This window comes from Podarcis filfolensis, assembly GCF_964270895.1.
Source record: "Podarcis filfolensis genome assembly, chromosome: 12".
NCBI classification, from domain to species: domain Eukaryota; kingdom Metazoa; phylum Chordata; class Lepidosauria; order Squamata; family Lacertidae; genus Podarcis; species Podarcis filfolensis.
In genome coordinates, this window is record NC_139614.1 from 18107488 (window position 1) to 18120466 (window position 12979).

At 41.7% G+C, this 12979-nt stretch overlaps 1 protein-coding gene across 5 annotated transcripts in view; it reads left to right on the forward strand.

Moving 5' to 3' along the window:
* Positions 1-12979, forward strand: part of THRB (thyroid hormone receptor beta) — a 187931-nt gene that overhangs the window by 69412 nt on the left and 105540 nt on the right. For all 5 annotated transcript variants that reach the window (XR_014540133.1, XM_083578185.1, XM_083578187.1 and 2 more), the window contains exon 3: positions 11316-11353. The gene's annotated coding sequence lies outside the window, so the exon portion shown is untranslated. The remainder of the gene's footprint in view (positions 1-11315; positions 11354-12979) is intronic.

The following is a 12979-nucleotide window of genomic DNA, read 5'->3' on the forward strand; positions in this document are numbered from 1 at the left end:
ATAATGTTACTGTTTTAGTTAAATTGTTTAAATTGCTATTAAGGAAATGATTGTTTTTCCCTTTCCAATAAAGTACAGCGAAAAGTCGTTCAACTATAAACAGTTCACTTCTTAAACCTCACAATAATTTCATAATTGTCTGTGTATTTCTAATGGTATAACCAAAACAGTTATTTTTGGTATAACTGTAAAAATTACTCTGAAAATTTATTAATCCAAAAATTAAACCTTCATCTGGTTGTAAATATTAAGATACCAGTAAGAATGAGTCTTTCTGTAAAAAAAGAGATTTAAATCAAGTCTTACTGACTAGTGATTTAAATTGTTATTTAAATTGATTTGATTTAAATCAAATCCATCCTGTATACAGGTGTATAAAATTCTACATGATGCAAAGTGGATAGAGATAATTTTGTTCTCCCTACTAGAACCCGGGCTCTGCATATTCCTCCTCTTCCTCTGACCTTCTCTACCAAGTTAGGTAAAGGTAAAGGGGCCCCTGACCATTAGGTCCGACTCTGGGGCTGCGGCGCTCATCTCGCTTTATTGGCCGAGGGAGCCGGCGTACAGCTTCCGGGTCATGTGGCCAGCATGACTAAGCCGCTTCTGGCGAACCAGAGCAGCGCACGGAAACGCCGTTTACCTTCCTGCCAGAGCGGTACCTATTTATTTACTTGCACTTTGACGTGCTTTTGAACTGCTAGGATGGCAGGAGCTGGGACCGAGCAATGGGAGCTCACCCCATCACGGGGATTCGAACTGCTTACCTTCTGATCGGCAAGTCCTAGGTTCTGTGGTTTAACCCACAGCGCCAACCACGTCCCCTCTACCAAGTTAGTTTTTTTTTAAAAAATGTAGTCAAAGTCTCGTTTCCCATCATCATTTTACTTTCCTATAATAGAAGTGATAAAAATATGGACAGACTTTGAGCAATTGGAAGAACAGAGGTACCAAAAAACCCCTAAGGGCTGTGTCCCGTGTCACTGGAAAGATTTCGTGAAGCATTTATATAGCCACATCCACAACTTAACATCTAAACACTTTCACAAAAGGCTTAGGTAGAGAATCTGATAAAAGTTGCTCTTTTCTTAAAAATAAAGTGTGCATATCTTTCTGTAACAAATATTTAAGACATGGGCTTGTGGCTTTAGAGTGTAACTTCAGAACTATTATTGTTTATCAGATTTATTGCACTCTGTTCATTTTTTTATTGCTATCATTTATTATACTTTATCCTATCTTCCATTCAGGGAGCTTTTGAGGTAAGTTGGCCTGCGAGAGAGGAAAAACTAAAGTCAGCTTTGTAGCCAAGTGGGGATTTGAACATGAGTGACCCCGGTCCTAACCTGGTATGCTAAAACACTGGTTTTCTAAGCCTTTCTCCTATCATTTGTTATGCGATCTGGAAGACACTCAGAGCTGGTCTTGCTGTTAGGTAGAGTGATGTGCAATGAAAAGACTAACAAATTGTTATTTAATGTATTTTTAGTCTGAGCGGTGAGGCGCTTATGGGATTTTCTACTTTAAGTGCCAAAATAATTTGGCCAGCCTTGGGTGTTGGGTCTTCTGTGTGTGTCTGGTATTTGCTGGTGAAGGCACACGTGAGTGAAAAACTTACAAATAAAAAGAAAATAGATGCCAAATGTCCACCACACCAAATGCAACAGCCCCAATGTCAGTTTGATGGCCTCAAGGGCATTTGCCTGAGCAGGTGGTTGATAAACTGTTGAATAACACCTGTCTGCGTTCACATTAAAAAACCCACAGTTAATTAAGAAGATATTTTGTACTATTTTTAAAAGTATTTAGTCACCCATCTCTCTGTAATATAGCAAGCAACACAGAATGCTGTTGTGGGGTAAGGAGCAGTTACCATTTGGGTCAGTTTTAATGTGAAAAAATGTAAATCTATGCTGACACCGAGTTAAGCCCAACATTTACCCAAATTGCTAGTTCCTATGCATGGAGACGTACATAATTTTCTGAAGGAGATTTTAAAAATTAAGTAAGGGTGAGCTCACATGGACATGTTCATCACAGGATGACTGTAAGATCAAGCAACGACTTTAGGCTGGTTGACACAATTTTACATTTCATGAATGCATAGATGAGGAAGCAGGATCCTGCGTGTGTCTGTCTGTCTGTCTGTCTGTCTGTCTGTCTGTCTATCTATCTATCTATCTATCTATCTATCTATCTATCATCTATCTATCTATCAATCTATCATCTCTGAACTGGCATGGGAAAAAGCTGGATCTTTCCATCACACAGAAAGAGCCTTAGGTGTGTAGAAGTCTTATGCATAAGGTTCTGTTAGCAGTTCTACTGAACATGCAGAGGTTGGTTCTCCTTGTGTGAATTGAATGTTTGTAGAACAAAGATGGCGGACAGCGTTTGTCTCTCCCTTGAGGTCACGCTGAGCACATTGACCACATTTGGACAACCCTAACGTTGCTTAATTGTTGTTGTTTGCACCGGTCTGTCTCGAGAGACAATGGAGTGCTCTTCCGGGGGTGAAGTCAGACCGCTGTGTTCGCTGCACCAAAGCAGCCTCCCTTGGGTGCATGCCTGGGCAGTCTGTATGGAAGTCTGGGGAGGTGTGTGGAGGCAGTGTGTATGGCAGAGGTAGGCAACCTAAGGCCCGTGGGCCACAAGCGGCTGACGGGGGTTGTTTAACCGGCCCCCCGAGTCGCCCGCTCGGCGAGTCCCTGCGTGCTGCCATACGCAGCATGGGGACTCGCTTCTGCAGCGCCAAATATCACATCTGCGCAGAGGCAGGAAATCGTGTCTGCTCAGACACAGATGCCGGAAATCACCAGCGTGTGCAATCCGGCCCACGGAGGACTCTCCGCTGGAGTGAACCGGCCCAGGCAAGGTAAACCTTGTTGATCCCTGGTGTATGGGCTGCCCAGATGACAAGACCCACACACACACCCCGGCTCTGCGTCACTGTTATTGTCCAAAAGCAAGCAGAGCAATACTGCAGGAGTTGCCAGAAGGAAGCATAAGGCTAAACCAAGTGAGGGTAGCTGATGGGTCTCAAACCCTTGGTGAGCTAGGGATGATGGGAGTTGTAGTCCAAAAACAGCTAGAGACTGAATCTAGTCCAACCCCCTGCAATGCAGGAATATGGAGCTGTCCCATACAGGAATCGAACCTGCAGCTTTGGTGTTATCAGCACCACACTCTAAGCGATAAATCTAAAAGAGCTTCTATTACTGAGTTGAAAATAACCAAGAGAAAGGGAATATAGAGTGAAGGAGAAATGTCTCAGATCCCAGGAACTGTATTCTTAGAGTCTGACTCAGCTTCCCTCTCCTCCATCCTACTCTAGAGAAAGTTGGCTTTTTTGTATAATTGCTTCTGTATCTGTCGATGCTGTTAAAGACAGCAGAATGTATGCCATGTGCTGGCAGAAAGGTCTGAGCACATGTTTCTGTGGGTGGAATTGCCATATCAGGCTTTCTGGCAATCATGGTTAATTTTTAATCCATACTTATGTCCTTTTTATGGTCTCCCTTTTGGAAGTTGTTAATACATAGCAGCTGACTGAATTTCCCTGCTTTTGATTAACCAAGAGCTTAATTATCCAGTAGGTTTTGCTGTTCCTCAGACTTGGTGGGTCTTCCAGATCAATTCTTGGTCAGTTTGTTCAAGAGAATGAAGGTCGCGTTATGTGCTCGTTTCCCCCTGCATAACTTTATCAATATTTTGTGTGTTTGTGTCTGAGAAGGGTAGACAGGAATTGGCTCACTTAACAAAAAAATAACTATGACATAATCCCATTGACTGTAACATCATTGTGGCTCTGTCTTGCATTCAGTATAATATTTGGAAAGTTCTTGCGTTGTCTAAAGGTCATGCTGCAATTGTGAATCAGTTTAATTTATCTGTTACTTGTATGACTATCTCAGCAGATTTTAAAGATTCATTTCACAAGTTATAAGGTAAAGGGTAAAGGGACCCCTGACCATTAGGTCCAGTCGTGACCGACTCTGGGGTTGCGGCACTCATCTCGCTTTATTGGCCGAGGGAGCCGGCGTTCAGCTTCCGTGTAGCCATGTGGCCAGCATGACTAAGCCATTTCTGGCGAACCAGAGCAGCGCACAGAAATGCCGTTTACCTTCCCGCTGGAGCGGTACCTATTTATCTACTTGCACTTTAACGTGCTTTCGAACTGCTAGGTTGGCAGGAGCAGGGAGCAAGGAACAGGAGCTCACCCCATCGCGGGGATTCAAACCGCTGACCTTCTGATTGGCAAGTCCTAGGCTCTGTGGTTTAACCCACAGTGCCACCCGTGTCCCTGTCACAAGTTATACTCCCAGGTTTATTCCGGATATTATACTTCAGTCATAATTTTTGGTATATTGCTAATTAAAAATCACAAATGAACATTTACAGCACAATCCTATACATTTTAGCCAGGAATAAGTCCCACTGAATTTACTAAGTAATGGGGCTTTCTCCCAGATAAATGTCCATAGGCTTGCAGCCTTAAAAAAACACCCCTCCCTCTCTTTAACTATTTTGTTAAGTATTCTTGAACTGGTATTTACTGTATAGATATAATGAACATTCAAGAGCAAGTTTGCTTAGAGCACAATGAGCAAAGCAAAAATTGTCCTCTTAAAGTAGGGGGAAATCCAGTATTGATATTTTCATCTCTGTACTAAAAAGTATTATCTAATATGCTCTTATTTAGCATCCTTTGGGAAAGAAATGGTACCAATTATCTCTCTGGTCAATTATACCTTAGTTTATGCCAGGCATCCCTAACCTGCAGCCCTCCAGATGTTTTGGCCTACAACTCCCATGATCCCTAGCTAACAGGGACGATCGGAATTGTAGTCCAAAACTAGAGGGCCGAAGGTTGGGGATGCCTGGTTTATGTTGTCCTTTGGAGTGTTTTCTGCTTTCTGTCCTTTTGTGAACATGTTGGTATAAGACTATGAAAGAACTATGAGAGAGAGAGAGAGAGAGAGAGAGAGAGAGAGAACTTGTACAATTTAAATGTATATGGTGGCAAACAATTGCTCTTCTGGTAGTCCTGTTTTTGGAGTACTGCTGGCATGGACAGGATTGTATCTAGAGTCCCAATTCTCCACCTTATGCTGTCATTGGTTCAAACACATCTTTCACTTGAGTTGCTACATCGGTAACATGAAATGGTGTGGGAGGGAATTAAGAAAAAAATAATAGCCTTGCTCAATTATAGCATCGCCTGAATGGGTCTTTGGGCAGAATGGTGGCAGGTCAGATGGGAATTGTTCTTTAGATTTCACGTTTTGACCTCTACCTTAAATGCATAACTTTCTGCAATTTTTACCCACAATTCTATTCTGGCTTGAACTAGTTATTTGTTTAAACAGAATACAGTGGTACCTCGGGTTAAGTACTTAATTCGTTCCGGAGGTCCGTTCTTAACCTGAAACTGTTCTTAACCTGAAGCACCACTTTAGCTAATGGGGCCTCCTGCTGCCATCGCGCCGCGGAAGCACGATTTCTGTTCTCATCCTGAAGCAAAGTTCTTAACCTGAAGCACTATTTCTGGGTTAGCGGAGTCTGTAACCTGAAGCGTATGTAACCTGAGGTACCACTGTACCTGCAATCTTAAGCTGTGGGCCTGTACTTTCAAAGAGCACTTTGGCCAATGGATGAAAACGGCCTCCCTTCTCTTCTGCCTTTTCATTTCCAAATGAAATTATAATAAAAGTGATTGATAGTTAATGTCAGGCTTAGAGTGTTAGAGGCTGAGATGCTTTTCCTCACGACTCATAGCCATTTCCATCCTGCTTTTATTTCCTCTCGGCAGATGCTGGCAATTTCTGCCAAATGTTATCTGATCTGGCTTTTTTACATTTCTGTTTTGAAATGTATATTATGATAATGTAGCAAATGAGCACAGATAAGAACTTCTGCTCCTTTAGTCACACGTTAGCAAGAGCACTCATTTCCCCTCAGCGAGCTTAAGAGTGTGGATCTGAATTAATCTCAGTGATATCTTTGTGCATGTCTCTGCTCAGGTTTTCTTGAGTCAACAACAAATTGAGCTAGCCAGAGTTCACAGAAAATGGAAAGGTCAGTCGATTAGTGTGGTGTTTTAAGTGTGAGTGTGGATGGTAACTCATTCTGATTCATGCTGACTTTTTCCAGCATAGGCTAAATGCATTTATTTATTTATTTTGGGGGGGATCCTTGTTGAATTAATTGGTGTACAATAACTAATTATTAAGAGATGTTTCTGAAAAGTATTTGCCTTTTCTGTTTCACATGGCAGTGATGCTGAGATCTGTTGCTCTTCACTCTACTTAGGGAAATGTGCTACCCGTTCAACGCAGGCACATTTTCATGCTCAATTCTGTTCAAAAGGGTAAGGTAGATTTGGATAAATAACTGGGAATTCATTCACTAGGGCCATGTGTCTGGTGTCGTTTTTAATAGAAATAGATGACATCACCACTGCTGTGATACGCAGATATTTCCTGTACTGTTTGTAGGCTGCTACTGAACCTAGAGTCAAAGGAACATAATGCCCATCATCACATCATGCTAATCCCTAATTTAGTGTGATGTGAATGAGTCATAGTTTGCTTTGTGTTCAAGCACTCCCCTCTCTGGTGCAGGTGTGATGAGCAGAATAGAAGCTTTCACCTGTGAGTTCAGTTTACCAGAAATTACTGTCTTGTCTGAGCCCTTAACTGATTAATGTTAACTATTGTTAACTATGGTTTGTTTAAACAAGTCAGCTTCATAGCCTATAATCGGGACATGGGTGGCGCTGTGGTCTAAACCACTGAGGCTCTTGGGCTTGCCGATCAGAAGGTCGGCGGTTCGAATCCCCATGACGGGGTGAGCTCCCGTTGCTCGGTCCCTGCTCCTGCCAACCTAGCAGTTCGAAAGCACGCCAGTGCAAGTAGATAAATAGGTACCACGGCGGCAGAAAGATGAATAGCATTTCCATGCACTCTGGTTTCCCGTTGCGCCAGAAGCAGTTTAGTCATGGTGGCCACATGACTCGGAAAGCTGTCTGTGGACAAACGCCGGCTCCCTCAGCCTGAAAGCGAGATGAGCACAGCAACCCCATATCCGCCTTTGACTGGACTTAACCATCCAGGGGTCCTTTACTTTTTACCTTTTACCATAGCCTATAGTATGAAGTTGGCTGGTTTCAAACAAGCCATAGTTAACATTGACCATGCTATGTCAGGTTCTGTAACGCAACAAGCGGTTAAGCATAGTGGAAGCAAAACACTTCCAAAATCCTCATGGCAGTGCCAGAGGAGGAGAGATGGAGGGGGGGGGGAGTGTGTGAACCTAAGGTTTGTTCTTGTGATACTAAACTCTGGTTTTGTGTGATGTCCAAACCAGACTAATATGAAAACAGACCTCATAGCAAATTCTCAAGGTGTGGTATGAACCTTCCGTACCTTTCAAATGAAGCTACAGATGTGAACCAAATGGAAGCTTAACTGTTAACCCCTATGCTTTAAAAAACAAACAGCAGAAATATTTCTATTGTTATCAATGCAGTCATTGTTTTGATAATTAAACAAATATTTTGATTTTTTTTAAATAATAAAAAACTCTACACTTTTCCAGGGTCAAATCATACAGGCTAAGCAGTTAACATTATTCATAACCAGCATTGGCTTGAAACGTATGCAACTCGTGAATAAAATAAAATTTAAGGGAAGATTTAAAAACAACAACAACATGGGCATTCTGTCATTCTTCTTTATCAATCTAATTTGGTTCCATTTTGGCTGGCAAAATGTAGACTGTTAAATTCTCTGAAGCTGAGATTTGGAAACTATAGCCGATTTCAAACCGTCTTACCAGGTTTACCCCCCCCCCCCCAGTTTGGTGCAGTTTTGACACTTTGCTTGCTTCTCTGAAAGAAGAGCTTTGGGGTGTTCGAAAAGGAAGTACCAGTCGTTTTTTGTTTTTGTTTTGCCAAAAGAAAAAACTTAGGAAAGTCTTTTGTCCTTCGGGATGTTTGTGTATCCTTTCCTTGTTGCGTGGATACAAGAGCGCGTGTGTAACACCCTTCAATGCTAATGAAATCAACATGGATAAATAATGACTACACTTTCTTTAAGGGAGAGAACAGTGCTTTAAAACACATGTCTGCGCACGTTATCCGCATCAGTTATGTATGTCTGCTTATATACCAAAAATTGCCCCGCAAAAGAGAGGCATTAATTAGCCCACACAGAAAGCATATGAGGCAAGGCTACTCTCCCCCTTTTTATTAAATATCTTTGTGGTGGATCCAGAGAGCCCTTTCTTGGCTGTGAGCTTGCTTATGTGAAATCGAAGTTCTTTAATTGGCTGCAGCAAACGAAGGGCTTTTAGAATAACAACAACACCCCCCACCCCATCCCACCCCGGTAAAAGATGCTTTGGATTCTTGCAAGAACGTGGCGTTCTGGACAACTTACCAGAATTGTTTAAGCTAGGAAATCCTTCAAGCCTGCACTTACTGCATTTAGGATTGCCAATAGACCATTTAACAAACAAACAAAAAGAGCCCTGTGCCCTTTTATTTACTTTTTCTGGCTTGTTTCTTTGTAAAGTGAGGGAGTTGAGCTACGTTTCCCCCTTTCGCTTTAAATATAAATTTCTTGTATTTTGCTGTGCACAGTGACGCTTTTGCAACAAGAGGCTGTTTTGGGACAGGGCGCACAGAGTGGCTGAGTTAAGATGCAGTGCTGAAACCATGGTTTGTTGTAATAAGGACAGGCAGTGAGTGCCTTGAGTTTGTATGCTCACCTCCATCCCTGGTATGTGGGGAAGGAGTTTTAGGTTTCCTTTCGCCATTTTGACCAAACCTCCTTACATCCAATTATGAGAAACCGTAGTTTGTTCCAATTATAGGTTGTTTATTCAAAGTAGGATTAGGCTGAAGTTTATTATTATCTTGGTGTGCAAATGACCTGTGCTTTCAGCATCAAGAGAAGTATAGTGTCCCGATCAAGGGCAGTAAGAGTCCCGATCTATTCTGCCTTAGTCAGACCAGGCCTGGAATACTATGTCCAGATCCAGGCACCAAAATTTAAGAAGAATATTGACAAGCTGGAACATGTGCTGAGGAGGGCAACCAAGATGATCAGCGGTCTGGAAACCAAGCCTTATGAGGAACAGTTGAGGGAGTTGGGTATGTTTAGCCTGGAGAAGAGGAGACATGATAGTCACCTTCAGAGATCTAAAGGACTGTCAGTCACATGGAAGAAGGAGCAATCTTGTTTTCTTCTGCTCCAGAGGCTAGGACCTGAACCAGTGGCTTCAAGTTACCAGAAAGGAGAGTTCAACTTAACCTCAGGAATAACTTTATGGCAGTAAGAGCTGTTGTAAAGTGGAACAGATTTCCAGGAGAGGTGGTCTTTGGAGGTTTTTAAGCAGAGGTTGTAAGGCCTCCTGTCATGTTGAGATTCCTGCATTGCAGAGGGTTGTACTACATGACCCTTGGGATCCCTTCCAACTCTTCAATTCTGTGATTTGTTCAAAAGGATGAAGTCTCCTTTGTTTAAGCCATCTTCACCTCATAAGTGGGGGAGCCCATGAACCCATGTTTTTGCTTGAAGGATCCTCATTACATTTGAACCAGAGATTAGCATGGTGCTAACTCTTTAACATAGCTTTTACACTTGTTCCCTGCCTACACTCAAGGGAGGAGGAAGTGAAAGTCCCATCTGTGCTGTGGAAGAAGTGACTGAAGATGGCAAGTGGTGAGGGCAGGGATATTTTTGTTGTTGGTTTAACTCTGCAAAGGGACATCTCTAAGTGTAATATAGTCAAATGAAAGGGAATCTTCCTTTTATTTAGATATTCAAGTGTGTGTGTGTGTTCTACGGTTCATTAACACCCACAGCCAGATCAGATTACATTAAAATTCAGCATGCATCACAAAAAAGTAAGGGGGGGGGAACCTTGGCAAACCACAGTTCCCAGGATGAGTTTTAAACAGGGTGGATTTGATATAAATCATGATTTAAATCACTAGTCAGTAAGACTTGATTTAAATCTTTCTTTCTTTCTTTTACAGAAAGAATTTCCTGCTGGTATCATCTTAATATTTACAACCAGATGAAGGTTTCATTTTTGGATTAATAAATTTTCAGAGGAGTTTTTACAGTTATATCAAAAATTGTGGGTTTGGTTATACTATTAGAAATACATAGACAGATAATTATTAAAATATTGTGAGGTTTAATAAGTTCACTGTTTATATTTGGACAACTTTTCTGCTGTACTTTATTGGAAGGAGAAAAATAATCATTTCCCTAATAACAATTTAAACAATTTGTTTATGTAAAACAATAGGATTATAGCTTACGTATCCTTGTTTGTTAACTGATATGGTTAAACTTTTGTTTTTTTTAAAAAAACAAACTTAGAGTTTTAGCACACATGAAAAAATTAAAACAAATCCTTATTTCCTGATGAATAGTCTTTGAACTATAATGTAACCTAAATAGAAAACTATATTTCGAAAGATTATTTTCCTCTAAAAGCATTTTATTTTAAAAATCCAATTTAAATAAAAAAAAGATTTAAATTTTTAAAAAATCTGATTTAAATTTTTTAGAAATCCATTTTTAATTTTAAAAAATCATTGATTTTTATCCACCCTGGTCTCAAATTGGAATAAAAGTGCTATAAATGGGTATGTGGCTTTTGATTCTAGCGTACTTTTACATGTCGTGGATTTTTATTTTTATTTTTTAAAAAACCCTGAGCTTCCCATGCATTTTGTTTTTAGGAATAGTTACTATCATGTTGGGAACTGTGACAAAAGTCTCTTTGTCAGGTGCTCTTCTGTTCCTTAACGTTCACTGTTCAGAAGTATGAGAAAGCCCGTGAAAATCATGGGGTGAGCTTGGAAACCTTTGGGTTACCATTTGAAGCCTTTCATAATGCTTTCAGGTGCTCCTTTGGTTGAACCTCATTATCTAGATTTGTATGAAGACTAGAGCCAAAACACCTATCAAACATGGCTTCCATGTGGACAAGTAAGCGGGATGCCCCTCGTTCTTTAGCTTTTTAATGAGATCCATTTATGAGTATCCAAGGCAGAAATCAAAAACTGAATAATCTGACTGTTCTGAATGAAGAAGATTGTGTTGACTGACCTTTTGTCAAAATTTAGGTTTGATCTTCTTTATTAAAAAAAACCCCCAACGTTTCTGAATATTCACAGCAAAAGTATGTCTATGTTTCTTAAACGTGGTGTATTAAAAACTCGTTCTTGCTGAAAGCTTGCAAGCACATTTAAATATATAATCATTACTAACTTTTTTCTGTTCTCTCCACAGCATGCAAGAGATCCTGGTACTTCAGCTTTCTGATCAAAGTAAGTGACGATGAACAAAAGCCCTAAGTGGGAGGAAATGTGCTGTCTGAAATACTGTACACTCTGATTGGGAGGGCAGGAGATGCAAGAAGCAAATGAAAATAATTATCTTCATATCTTCTTAGTATAGACCTTCTAAAGAAGAAGAACTCTCTGGGAGGTGGCAGAACTAGACTAAGATGCAAAAGGGCCACCTGCCCCAAGGCCAGCCCTGCCATTAGGCAAGGTGAAGTGGCTGCCACAGGCAGCGTGAAGCGCTGGGAAAGTACTGTAGAACAATGCATCCTTAAAGTAGCCTGTTCGTCTTAGATGTAGTGGAGGGTGCTGCCAATTAATTGACAGTCTGGTTGACTTTTGTGGTCATGAAATGAGATGGGGGGTTGCCGCCGCCATCTTGTCCTTTATTTCTTGATTTATTTACTATTCACACCCCGCCCTTCCTACCGAATGGGGAAGCCAGACGAGCTCACAACGTGCAGCAATGCCAAAAGGGTCTCTGGAACATTTGACGCATATAAAATCCACAGTTCCAAATACAGTGGAACCTTGGTTCTCGAACTTAATCCGTTCTGGGAGTCCGTTCGACTCTCGAAACCGTTCGAAAACCAAGGCGCGGCTTCCGATTGACTGCAGGAGCTTCCGAAAAACATTCGCAAACTGGAACACTTACTTCCGGGTTTGCGGCGTTCGGGAGCCGATTTGTTCGACAACTAAGCCGTTCGAGAACCAAGGTACCACTGTATGAAAATAAAACAGCAGCTGTTAATATCCAGGGTGCAGCAAAATGACGTGGGACGGACCCGCCTTGCCCACAACCCGGAGAGAGAACGCATCTGGCATCAAAGATCATGTGATGTGTCAGCCACAGTTAAAATAAGGTTTCAAGCTATGAAATGCGTCCAATGCGCAATAAATCTGGATTTTGGCATAGTTGGGGAGGGGGCTTTGCGAAGGCGAAGGAAGCTGTTGTGCTTTCTCTTGGGTCTTCCTGTGCCTGCAGACTTAGCACAGAAAAAATGCATGCAGCTGCTGAATTCTGATGGCAGGCGATAGAGCAGATCGATCCGAGATGTGTAACGTTGAAAATAGTGTTCAGCTCTATGTGCATGTTTGCACAAGGGCAAAAACTGGACATACCCTTTAAGGTTTAGAATCGACTTGCCATTGTGCTACTTCCCAGGAGAAATGCTTGGAACTGGAAGCCTGGTCCAGGTATTTAAAAAGTCTATAGGCACAGCTCAGGGCTCCTCTGCTACTGAAAGAAATATGGGGGGTTGTCAGTTCCTGGCACCCGCTTTCCTAGTTAACTCAAGTCTGGAGACACAGTGGTAGAAGGAAAGGGAGCGTACAATGGTTTGGGGAGAGAAACATGAAGTGGGTGTAGGATCTAGGCAGAGCAATGGAACCAAGTGGTGGAGGAGAAGCAGGTCAATGGTTGTAAGTCTGAGGAGGTGTACCGGCGAGTACAGAAGATCAGAGAAGTTCAACAGGAGAGGAAGGGCCATAAGACCACAGGTTTTACATGCAGAAGGTCCTGACATCAATCCCTGCCATCTATAGGGAGGGCAGAGAAAGATTCCTGCTTGAAGCCCTGGAAAACCACTACCAATCATAGATGGAGAACTT